This window comes from Penaeus monodon, chromosome 16 (assembly GCF_015228065.2).
Source record: "Penaeus monodon isolate SGIC_2016 chromosome 16, NSTDA_Pmon_1, whole genome shotgun sequence".
In the NCBI taxonomy this organism is placed as follows: Eukaryota; Metazoa; Arthropoda; class Malacostraca; order Decapoda; family Penaeidae; genus Penaeus; species Penaeus monodon.
Genome location: NC_051401.1, coordinates 22644938 through 22657156, shown reverse-complemented (window position 1 = coordinate 22657156; position 12219 = coordinate 22644938).

The following is a 12219-nucleotide window of genomic DNA, read 5'->3' as shown; positions in this document are numbered from 1 at the left end:
TCTACTCATTTCTATTTCTTAGTTTTGTTTTCCTCTTTCAGTGCTCCTTCTGCTTCTTTTTCTTTTCTCTCTGCTTTTCTGTTTCTCTTTCTTCTCACATTACTCTTGCTACTACTACGCTCCTAGCATCGTTATTCTAAGCATATTCATATATCTTTTTTATATAAACAACTCTAAAAGAAGAGAATACTACAAAATAATAGATAAAAAAAGCAAAACAATATAAGAAAGGAATTACTCCTGCAAATGAAAAAAAAAACTAAATAATATTAGAGAAGAAAAGAAGAGAAAAAATAAATAAATTAATAAGGAAAACGATAAAATAACCAGAAAAGAAAGGAAGAAAGAAAAAAACTACAAAGAAAAAAGAAAGGAAAAAAAATAAGAAGAAAGAAGGAATACTGCCAGGGGAAAATAGAAATAACAAGCAGAAGAAATGGTGGCTAATGGCGACGAGCGATGGGCTCTGTCCAGGTCCAACGAAGGGATGATTATTACTCTTTTCGCGGTGAGGCTTTGCAGGGGGAGAGAGTGAGGGGGGAGGGGGTACACAGACGCTCTTCATCGCCGTGTTTCCTTCTTCGTGTATGAAAGCCTTGCTATTAATGTTGTGCTTTCTTTTTTTTTCTTTTTTATCTTTCTTTCTGTTTCTCCGTGTCTCGCTCTCTCTGTTTACTTGTCTGTCTGTCTGTTTGGTGTCTTCACTGCGATGTTTCTTCTTTGTGTATTGAATGTTTTTTCCATTAATGTTTTTTTTCTTTCTTTTTTTCTGTATTTTTCTTTTTGTATATATCTCTGTCTGTCTGTTTCAGTGTGTTTGTCTGTCTATCTGGCGCTCCTCATTGCGATGCTTTTTCCTCTTGTATTAAGGGTTTTGCCTGTTATGTTTTACTTTTTTCTTTCTTTTTCTGTCTTCCTTTCTGTCTCTTCATTTCTCTTTCCCTCTCTGTTTTAGTCTGTCTGTCAGTCTATCCGTCTGCCTGTTTGTCTGTCTGTATGTCTGTCTGTCTCTTTCTCTCTCTCTCTCTCTCTTGCTCTCTCTCTCTCTCTCTCTCTCTCTCTCTCTCTCTCTCTCTCTCTCTCTCTCTCTCTCTCTCTCTATATATATATATATATATATATATATATATATATATATATATATATATATATACATATACACATACACACACACATACAGACACACACACACACACACACACACACACACACACACACACACATACAGACACATACACACACACACACACACACACACACACACACACACCACACACACACACACACACACACACACACACACACACACACACACACACACACACACACACACACACACATATATATATATATATATATATATATATATATATATATATATATATATATATATATATATATATATATATATATATATACATACACACACACACATCCCGCTTTCTCTTTCTCCACTACACCTTTAACCGATAGTTGAATCTATTACTCTCCACTTTAACATATAAACATGGAGATTCTAATTTTTCCCAAAACCACCAAACCCACAACCTTGCTCACTGTCTACTTAACGACAACATTAAAGACCAGTACTAAAGGACACACTAAAGCAAGTATTATGTGGTCTTTGTCAGACAACGACTCAATAGAACTCGGCCTTTGAGTTCTATAATAGAGTTCAATATTCGGAAACAACATTACTTACGCTACTGTGAAAGGAGGAGCATTTGGTCAGAATAACTTTACAATCTGGTGGCAAAAGGAGATAACACGAGCGTTTATTAAGCTTAGAGAGAGAAATGGCTGGGTGGCTGCTACCCACTGGAGTTACGGATCGCGTTTAATAAAAGCTATTTGCCTCAGTTTGGTCGAGATATAAGAGCCTGGTTATGCGGTGGTGCGCGTTGCTGGTTCGTTAGCGTTTCGCGTTTCATTTTGTACGAGTCATGAACATGTTTTAAGTCCTCTCTCGTAACACACACACACTGCGGACCATTATTTTCGCACAATCATTGATTTCTTTATATTTGCATAAAACAAATCAAATTTTGTATTAAATTCCAGCCTAGTAATAATATTTTGGAACAGCTGTATAGATTTTGCATAAACTCTATTCCTACCTCTCCCTCCCTGTCTCTTTTCTCTCTTTCTCTGTCTAACTGTCTCTTCTTCCCTCCCTTCCTCTATCTTTCCCTTTTTATATATCTATCTGTCTGTCTCTCTCTTTCTCTCACTCTGTCTGTCTGTCTTGCCTGTCTATTTGTCTGTCTGTCTGTATCTCTCTCTCTATCTCTCTCTCTCTCTCTCTCTCTCTCTCTCTCTCTCTCTCTCTCTCTCTCTCTCTCTCTCTCTCATTCTCTCTCTCACTCACTCTCACTCTCTCTTTCTCAGTCTGTGCCTCTCATTAGTTCTCCATAATGAAACCATTAGGATTTCGGTCAACTTGTTCTGTATTTTGGAAATTTGCACAGTATCAAGTCAGCTTTTGGGTAGTAGTTTTAGTTCTTTCTAAAATTTGTGAAAAGTTTTCTCATATGTAAGCAATACATGAATATATAGAATACAGCTTTTGATTACGTTCTAATGAATATTAGTTCCTTTAATTTACCACTATGGCTAACTGCTCAGACTTAAGTAAACTTCGTTGCAGGTGTTTGGCTATTAAACATTTGCAGAGAAACGGAGGATGACATGAACAACTTCGAATTATCGGAGATATGAAGTACCGTATTCCAACTTGCTCGCGGCTGGAGAAACCAATCTAAGTTTATCATTCAATAAACCTATTTCGTGTATAATGTTTTTTCGTTTTTCATTTCATCAACACGGTAGATATTTTTCTTTTGTAAATTTAGCATGTTCCTTGTAACTGGTAGTCGTATTTGATACCCGGTACTACATCAATGGGTGTATGTTCAGATGACTAGGCTTAATTAGCTGGAGGTGTGCTCATGTCTACACCCACAATTCACCTGTTACATGTTGGCCTAATTAGCCTTGTTCATGCTCAGGGATACATACATGTTCTAATGCTTATGTAAAATGTGAAATCAATTTGCGTTCCGTTACATATGACACACTTCATTTCATTACTCTTAATAGGGATGGTAAAGGTAAAATTAATTTTATTCTAGTTTGTGTGGTGAGGATCCAACTGAAAATTTAGTGCTGCTGGCTGTTTGTCGTCCGCATTAATGTACAAAGAAGAAAATTTCAACTGCCTTCAGGAGAATAGTCTTCGGGTGGGAGTAATGATAGGCGTTTGTCTCTTTCTTACTTCTTTTGTCCTGCATTGCTTCTTTTCTTTGAGGGAGAGAGAGAGAGAGAAAGAGAGAGAGAGAGAGAGAGAGAGAGAGAGAGAGAGAGAGAGAGAGAGAGAGAGAGAGAGAGAGAGAGAGAGAGAGAGAGAGAGAGAGAGAGAGAGAGAGAGAGAGAGAGAGATGCCAGAGATGGATAGACAGAGAGAAGATATAGAGAACTAGAAGCAGACAAACAGACAAATTGACAGAATAGATGGAGATACCGGTGATAGCTTGGACCATCGAAGTCATCCTTATCAGTCTATGCGCCGAAATCATCAACTTTCCCATGCTTCTTCTTCTGCACCAAGCCGCTACCATTGTCGATTTTCATGGCTATTTTTATCATAAGGATTACTATTACGATTAGCACCCTCATATCACCTAGCAAGTCCTCCTCATTAAGCTGGTTGCTACATTATTCAGACGCACTCTCCTTTACGACGGGAGTAGGGTAGAACGACTGAAGGTTATTATAAGGCGGATAAATGTGATAAAAATAAAATGGTGTCAGTTATCTGAATACCAACCAGTAGTCATTTATTGTTTTGTAAGTAGGAGTGATTTAAGTTCATTCATACAGCTCTGGAGTATATAGATATTCTACGATATTTTGCAAAGTACAAAACTAGGTAAACATGTCTGCAGTTGTCTTATTTAGGATATAGAACGTAGGGAATTTTGATTAGTTAAGTTTAGACCTTTATTTACCATCCTGGTTATCTGCACAGGCGTGGGCAAGCAGTGGTACATTTGATACATGGTCATAACGTTATATAATGGTATTACATTTGAATTTTAGGCTATCACAATATTATGATAAGTACTACATCAGTTTAAGGAAAGGAACAATTACCCAGTCCTTTATCTACTCATCTGCCACGCTGGCGTACAGTTTGGGTGTGGAAAGGTATTGCTATATCTGATATGCGGTCATGTGATATTACATTCCAAATTTAGGATACAACATAAGTATATCTTCTAAGACATCAGATGATATGAAAAATTACATAGTTTTCCGTACCTCATACTGGGTGGTCTGAAAGGCTGTAACACATGACGCTCTGATATATAATGTACAAGTGTTCGTTTATATTCTTCATTACACAGCTTACACTTAGTTACTTCGACATTACAAACTATACTGACCTGCCAATGCAATCTATATTCAAGCCTGATTCTTGCGATCACAATACCACAATATCTTGTTCTTATTTCATATAAACCATAAATAAACGAGTCTTGTCTAAACCGGTCATAGTGCTTTTTGCTACAATTTTCAGGGCGTTGAGAATTAATCAACTCAGTCAAGCCCTCTTTGAAGGAAGCATTTGCAGTAAGTGAAACGTGGCTACAATTACCCGTAGAGTTTTGCTTGGATTTCCAACTCCTATTCGGTTACTTTTTTGTTTACGAACACGTTTGAATGAACGTACCGATGTTGCAGTGAGAATATTATTACGCAGCTAATGAAAGTTGTATAACAAATAATTTATTCTTTATCAATTTTTGAGAGAAATTAATGATTCACTACTTATTAGCATTTTAGTTGGTTTAATACAAATGAATGTACAAAAAAAAAAAAAAAACACACACACACATACACACACACACACACACACACACACACACACACACACACACACACACACACACACACACACACGTGCATGCACACTATGGATTAAGATTCTTCTTACTAGCAACTCGCACCTATATACCTATCTAACAGTTTTTCTACATAGACCTCTCTCTCTCTCTCTCTCTCTCATCTCACTCTTCTCTTCTTTCTCTTCTCACCCTCTCTCCCGTTTCTCTCTCTGTGTTCTCGTCTTTTACACTGTCGCCTACATGAAGCAGAGTGTGTTCGGTCTCCCTAGTCCGTAATGGCTTCAGTCCATAACAGTCTAGCTATAATTGCAAACAAGTTACACACACCATAATTCCGGAGAATTCACCGGCCCTTGCCACGAGGCTGCTGAGAGGCTAACCCTGAGAGACTCTTTGCGTTTCTCTGGTTACTTTAGATATCCTTGTTCTGATGAGAGACTTGATGTATCAGGATGAGGCGCAAAAGCCCGACAGATTTACCGTCATCGTTTTGTTACGATAATGATTGTAATGATAGTGAGTCGGGTAATGATTATCATGCTGATGGCAATACTACTACTACTACTGCTACTAGTAATTATGATAACTATTGTAATGATAATACATAAGTAATTATTATTATTGTTGTTATCATTACCATCATTAACATTATTATCATTAGTATTGTTATAATGATAATAATAATAATAATAATAATAATAATAATAATAATAATAATAACAATAATAATAATAATAATAATAATAATGGTAATAATTTTTTTATTATTATCATCATTATTATCATTATCGCTATCATTACTATCATAATCATTATCTATATTATCTTTATTGTTAGTATTATCATTATCATTATTCTTATCATTATTGTTATTATCACCATTATTATTATTATTATTATTATTATCACTATTATTATTATTATTATTATTAACATCATCATCATCATCATCATCATCATCATCATTATTATCATTTTGATTGTTATTGTTGTTGCAGTTATTATGATTATTATAACTATTCTGATTATCATCATCATTATTATTATTACTATCATTATTATTATCATTATTATTATTATTATTATTATTATTATTATTATTATTATTATCATTATTAAAATTATTATTATTACTATTATTATAATAATTGTTATCGCGATGGTTATTTTTGCTATTATTATTGATGTCTTTATTATATTTATGATAATACTTATAATAATAATAATAACAATAACTATTGTTATTGTTATTATTATTATCACTCTTATTGTTATAATCACTATTGTTATTATTATTTTCATAATTTTTGGTATTATCAATATTTTCATTATCATCAATATCATTCTCATTATTTTCACTGATAATATCATTGATAACGTAACAATTATTATTATTATAATTATTATCATTATCATTATCATTATTATCGTCCTTATCGTTATTTCGTTATTATTATTATTATTATTATTATTATTATTATTATTATTATTATATTATTATTATTATTATTATTATCATTATTATTATATCATTGTCATTATCATAATCTTTATCATTATCACTATTACTATATATTTGTTAAAAAGTATTTTGTTCATGAGTTCGTGCAGGTTCATCATGTTCATGAAGGAACAACTGCCGAACAGCAGCGGTTGAATGAGGTCTATTTCGGGGAACGTAGCCCCCCTCTCATTGGGTCGCTTGTCGTTGACGGAGCAAATCTCGGCGCGGGAGGGAGGTGTGGCGGTCGAGGTACCCTGGGATACTGCTGGGGAGAGGGAAGGGGAAGGGGGTATGGATTGAGGAGGGGAAGGGGGTAGGGGAAAAAAGGATATATACATATATATACACACATATGTGTATATATGTATATATACACACACATACATGCACACACACACACACACACACACACACACACACACACACACACACACACACACTCAAAATACACACACACACACACACACACACACACACACACACACATACACTGACATATACAGTGAGAGAATGGCTGAGTTTCCGTCCACAGACCCATTTAATTTCTTTCCGCTGAGAATATAAACAATTTCACCAAAAAAAAGAAAAAAGAACTGACCCCTAGAGCTTCAATAAGTCACGGCTATTGTTTATTTGGGAAATGCAAAAAACAAACAAACAAACAATGCAAATAAACAAACATGAACAAAAAAACAGAGAAAGGGTGCCGGTGCATTAAGCAAGCCATAAAAATCGAAGACATATTTAGATTCTCTCTTCAAACTTCCCGAGCAAAAAGTTAGCCTGAGTTGCCTGTGGAAAGTTCAGTCTATTTCACCTACAAGTCAGGGAAAAGATGAGTACATAAACACAGGCCTCGCTTCCTCTGCGCCTCAGTCTGCAGCAGGGTTACGTAAGGGGCAGACTTTGCTCGTGTATATCATATACTTGCACAAAAGACCCGACTAATCAATACCGATCTGATGCATGTGCTTGGGTGGACTGCAATTCAGTAGCCGGGGATCCATAGTACTCTCGAGCTCTTTTGATGTTGCAGATCTCAATTGCAGTGCAACTAGGGATGGTCTCTTTATGATGTGCATGATTTTTTTTAACGATGAAAGATTCAATTTTAGTTTCCCGCTTGTGTATGTTCATGTTCGGAAGATGGAGGGCGAGGAAAATGAAAGAGACGAGAAGAGAGAGAGAGAGAGAGAGAGAGAGAGGGGGGGGGGGAATAAAATAAAATAAAATAAAACAGAATAAAGGAAAAGAGAAAAGAAGAGAAGAAAAAGAAAGGAAAACAACAGAAAGGAAAACAGAAACAAGGGAAAAGAAAAGAACAGAAAACGAAAGAGAAAAATAGACTGAAGGAGAAAGAAAGAACATACACACACACACAAACACACACACACACACACACACACACACACACACACACACACACACACACACACACACACACACACACACACACACACACACACGCACACACTTAAAGCAAACTGCCATGTTAAACAGAGTCCCTTTCACATTTCCGAACAAACGCGCAGACACAGATGCCCCTTAGCCTCGCCGCTTCTCTCCCGCCGCCGAGGAGAGAACCCGAGCCCCCAGGCCTCCCTAAGCGGTGCCACTCGGCTTCGGCAATCAGCGCCAGGGACGAACTGACGTGTAATTTTCGGTGATTTTCAGTCAAAGCGACTCTAATTGGTCACCTCGCAGGGTAGAATGTCGCTTGCTAACCGGCTGGATGGGGAGGGAGGGAGGAAGGGCGAGGAAGAGGGAGGGAAGGGGAGAGAAGGAGGGAAGGGGAGGGAAGAGAGGGAGGGGGAGGCAAGAGAAAGAGAGCGAGAGAAAAGATGGCAAGGGAGGGGAAGGAAGACGAAAAAAGAAAGAGAGAAAAGTTGAGAAACTGCCGAGGGAAGGAAAAAGAAGACAAAACGAGGGAGGGAGAGGAAAGAAACGGAGAGTGAGAGGAGAAGGAGAGAAAAAAGAGGAAGGGAGGGGAGATAGAGGGAAGGAAATCAGGGAGGGAGGGAGGGAATAAGAGAGGCAAGTGTGAGAAAGAAAACAATGGAAAGAGAGGGAGGAAAAGGGAGAGAAAAAGGAGGAAGAGAGGGGGAAGGGACAGAAGAGAGGGAAAATGAGATAAGGGTATGCCACATCCCTTGCAATTTCTTAGGCGAGTTTGGCGGAGAAAAGATTAAGCGAAACATGCTGAGACGACGTTTCCTTCCTTTAGCCTCAGACGAGTGCACATGCAAAAAGGAGGAGGACAAGAGGATAAGAGGGAAAAGAAATGAAGGAAAAGTGAGATGAAGGAGCAGGTGACATGGAGGAAAGATAATGCTGGGATAGGAGCCAAGAAAGACAGGAAATGGAAGATAAGAAAGAAAGGAAATGGAAGACTAAAGAGGAAAAGATATTAAAGATAAAAAATTGACATTGAAGACAAGGGGGAGGGGATGCGAGCCAAATGAGGAAGGAATACAGAGGACAAGGCGGCAAGATGAAGGGCAAGGAGGAATGGAAATGAAGGGCGAGAAGGAAAGGAAATGGAGGAGGAGGAGAAATGCAGATAGAAAGCATAGAGAAATGGAAATAGAGGGCGACGAGGAGAGGGGGGACGAAGAGGAAAGAGCAAAAAGAGGAAAAAAGACGATCTAAGATAAGATACCGCCCTCCCAATACAAAGGATGCCCCAGCGGTGGTGGGCGTGGCATCAAGACAGATGGTAGCCGTGGCACTCGAGTCTGAGTCTCGTGTTGCAGGCTTGGCACTATAGAGAAATCGTGGGTGGGACGCGAAAGACAAATGAGGCGCGCCTTGTCAAAGGAAGGGAGGCGCGGAAACGGAGGGGTTGATGCACATTCCGGCAAAGGGAACCGTGCTAATGTGTTGTGTTGCGGAATGAGGATCTAATATTGAGAGATGGTACAAACAAAGATTCAATCAATGCATTATGCTTAAAACTACTTAATTGAAGGCACACTTTTTTCAAAGGGAGGTGAACTTATTTTTTTGTTTTTCTTTCATATTCTAGCACTTTACCCAGTATCAATGGTGTTGTCGACCACGTATGGACAATGGGTAGCCATCTGTAACCATGGTTCAAATCTTGGCTTCTAAAGACAGTTAAGGAAAATACGAAGCTGAGATAATCAAGTACTGCGATTCAGAACACTGTGGTGCATATACAAAAATATATATAAAATAGAGGAACAACACTTATTCATCGAGATCTGAACAGACGGAAGAAAAAGGTGTAGATGATTAAGAAATCTATAGCTTAGAACGTTGAAAGACAAACTCACGGGCAACGTCGTAAAGAGGATCCGGGACGGACGAAATCTGTGGCACTAAAGACAAACGACGAGAGTGCCACAGCAGACAAATGAGGCGAGAGGAAGAAAACAAGGAAATCCTCAGCCAAAGACAGACGCAGTTAAGAATTCTCTCCTAAAATACCTTAAGCGCTTAAGAACGTTAAGGAAGCGGTTTTAATCTACATTGCGTCATTAACATCTCTGAGAATAATTTTGTTTGTAGCGATGAAAACAACGAGGACAAGCGACAACCGGCTCATTACGAACACACGTGTTGGTCCTGAATCTCATGCATACTTTGCCGTTTTAACTCTCCGCTCTGCAGCTGAACATGCATAACGCCAATTAAGAAAATTACTCGCGAACGAAATTGCTTCTACGCCCGCAAGGCATATGATTAACAAATGAGTTTCTCTAAAAGCATGGGCATCCCCTCCCCTCTTCCCCCTAACCTAGAAAAAAAAGAAAGAAAAAAAGGTAGCTATTTTCATCCAGATACTGTGCATGTGTCAGTGTATAAAATTCCCTTAGCAGAAAAATCAGGGAATCGCAAATCCATTAAAGGGTAACAAATGACCTTTGATCTCCGATGATTATAAGAATGTTCAGAAATTTATCAGTGACATTCCGAATCTCATGAAATGCAACTCAGTGAAGGCAAAATCAAACTTTTATTCGCGAACTTTGACCTCTGAAGAAAAAAAAAAGTGGCATTGACAAAGGTTGCTTAGAAATGTTTAAGCTTGAAACAGAGAAATAATTCAGTAGAGTCAAATATCTTTTGTGAAGGTTACGTTATGCTAAAAAAAAGTATCGCCATGGTTGGCCGGAAATAAGAGTAATTTTTTTTACTCACTGGAGTTAAATCCGAAAATAGAACTTAAAGATTCGTTGAGTAAAAACTGCGCTTTGGCATAACCTACGATGCAGTCACACAAGGACGCGTCTCGAACCTACATGTATTAATCCGACACCCTCGTATGTCCCAATTAGCAAGCCGTATACACACGCTTCGAACACCCATCCTCATCTGCAAACAACCCTTCCGTATGAATTACCATGAAATAGAGCCACATTTGTTGTATTAGTGAGGGATGGGGTATGACCATGCCTACCATCTGTTCATGTGATGCGAGGGGCTTCATTTCGGAAAGATTAATGTCACGGAAGAAAGATAAACACGTTGAAGAGAGTAAGGTTATAACTGTGATGTGTGGGGTTCACTCAACAACGATTAATGCCACGAAGGAGGACACGCTTCATAAAAAAAGTACGATCGTTATTATTGTAGATGACGATAATACTGTGGGCTCTATTAACGTTGCAGAAAAAGGGATAAGCAAACTAAGGAAAAAAGTATGAACAAGAATGGATACCTTACACTATGAAAAAACTCTTCATTTTCATCCATACATTTTTTTTCTACACTTGCCGCAGTCAACTCTTCAAACTAAAGAAAGTATAATCACATCTACCGTTCTGAATGAAATACCATTTTCATTCATAAAATAACAAACATTCTTATCCTATGTGTTCTCTCTTTGATTAAATAAATACCTCAAGAATCTGCTTTCCTCGCCTGCTGTGATGGACGGCGCGACTGAAGAGAGGAAAGCCTGGTGTTTATGTGATGACGTAATGGTGCGATGTCGCTTAGGGGGATGGAGGTGTGGTGTAAAGGTTAATGGCGTGGTCGTATTAAAGGGTGCTCGTGGGGAGTAGTTGATGGTGTTTTAAACCATGAAGATGGTATGGGAGTGGCTGAGGTAGACGCAAGGGTAACTGGGGGATGGGGGTGGGGCAGTAAAGATAGGCACGATGGCACATGCCATCGTGTGATTTATCATTCAGGTCTTGATTAGAGAGGTGGATAAATGCATGATTAAATGACACTGTACGAATTATGTTTTTTCTTTTATGTCAAGTTTTCGCTTAATCTCTCTCTCTTTCCCCCCCTCTCTCTCTTCTCTCTCTCTCTCTCTCTCTCTCTCTCTCTCTCTCTCTCTCTCTCTCTTCTCTATCTATCTATCTATCTATCTACCTATCTATCTATCTATCTATCTATCTATCTATCTCTCCATCTCCAACTATATACCCATATCTCTATCTCTTTTTCCTCTCTTTCACACATTTCTTTCACCTCTCTCTCCAAAGAGAAAGGGAACAGCGTATCCTTAGTGACATTTCCTCATCTTTTAAAATATCATTTCAGTAAGTCATAGAGGTTTGTACTACAGTTTTAATCTTTATGAATGAAGCAAGACGCGTGTATTCAAAACACAAGTTCATTTATTAAATGCGGAAGGGTAAAGTGAAGGCCTGACAGTGAAACTCTGGGGCGCGAGGTCAAAGTTAAAGAGAACTTGAACACGACAAGGATGTGATAACATCTTAGGGTAAAGACGGGAAAGCAGTGATGACGAGAAGGAAGTAATGAAGAAAGAGGAGTGATGACGAGAAAGGAGTAAGGGTGAAGGAAGAATAAAGACAAGGAAAGAAT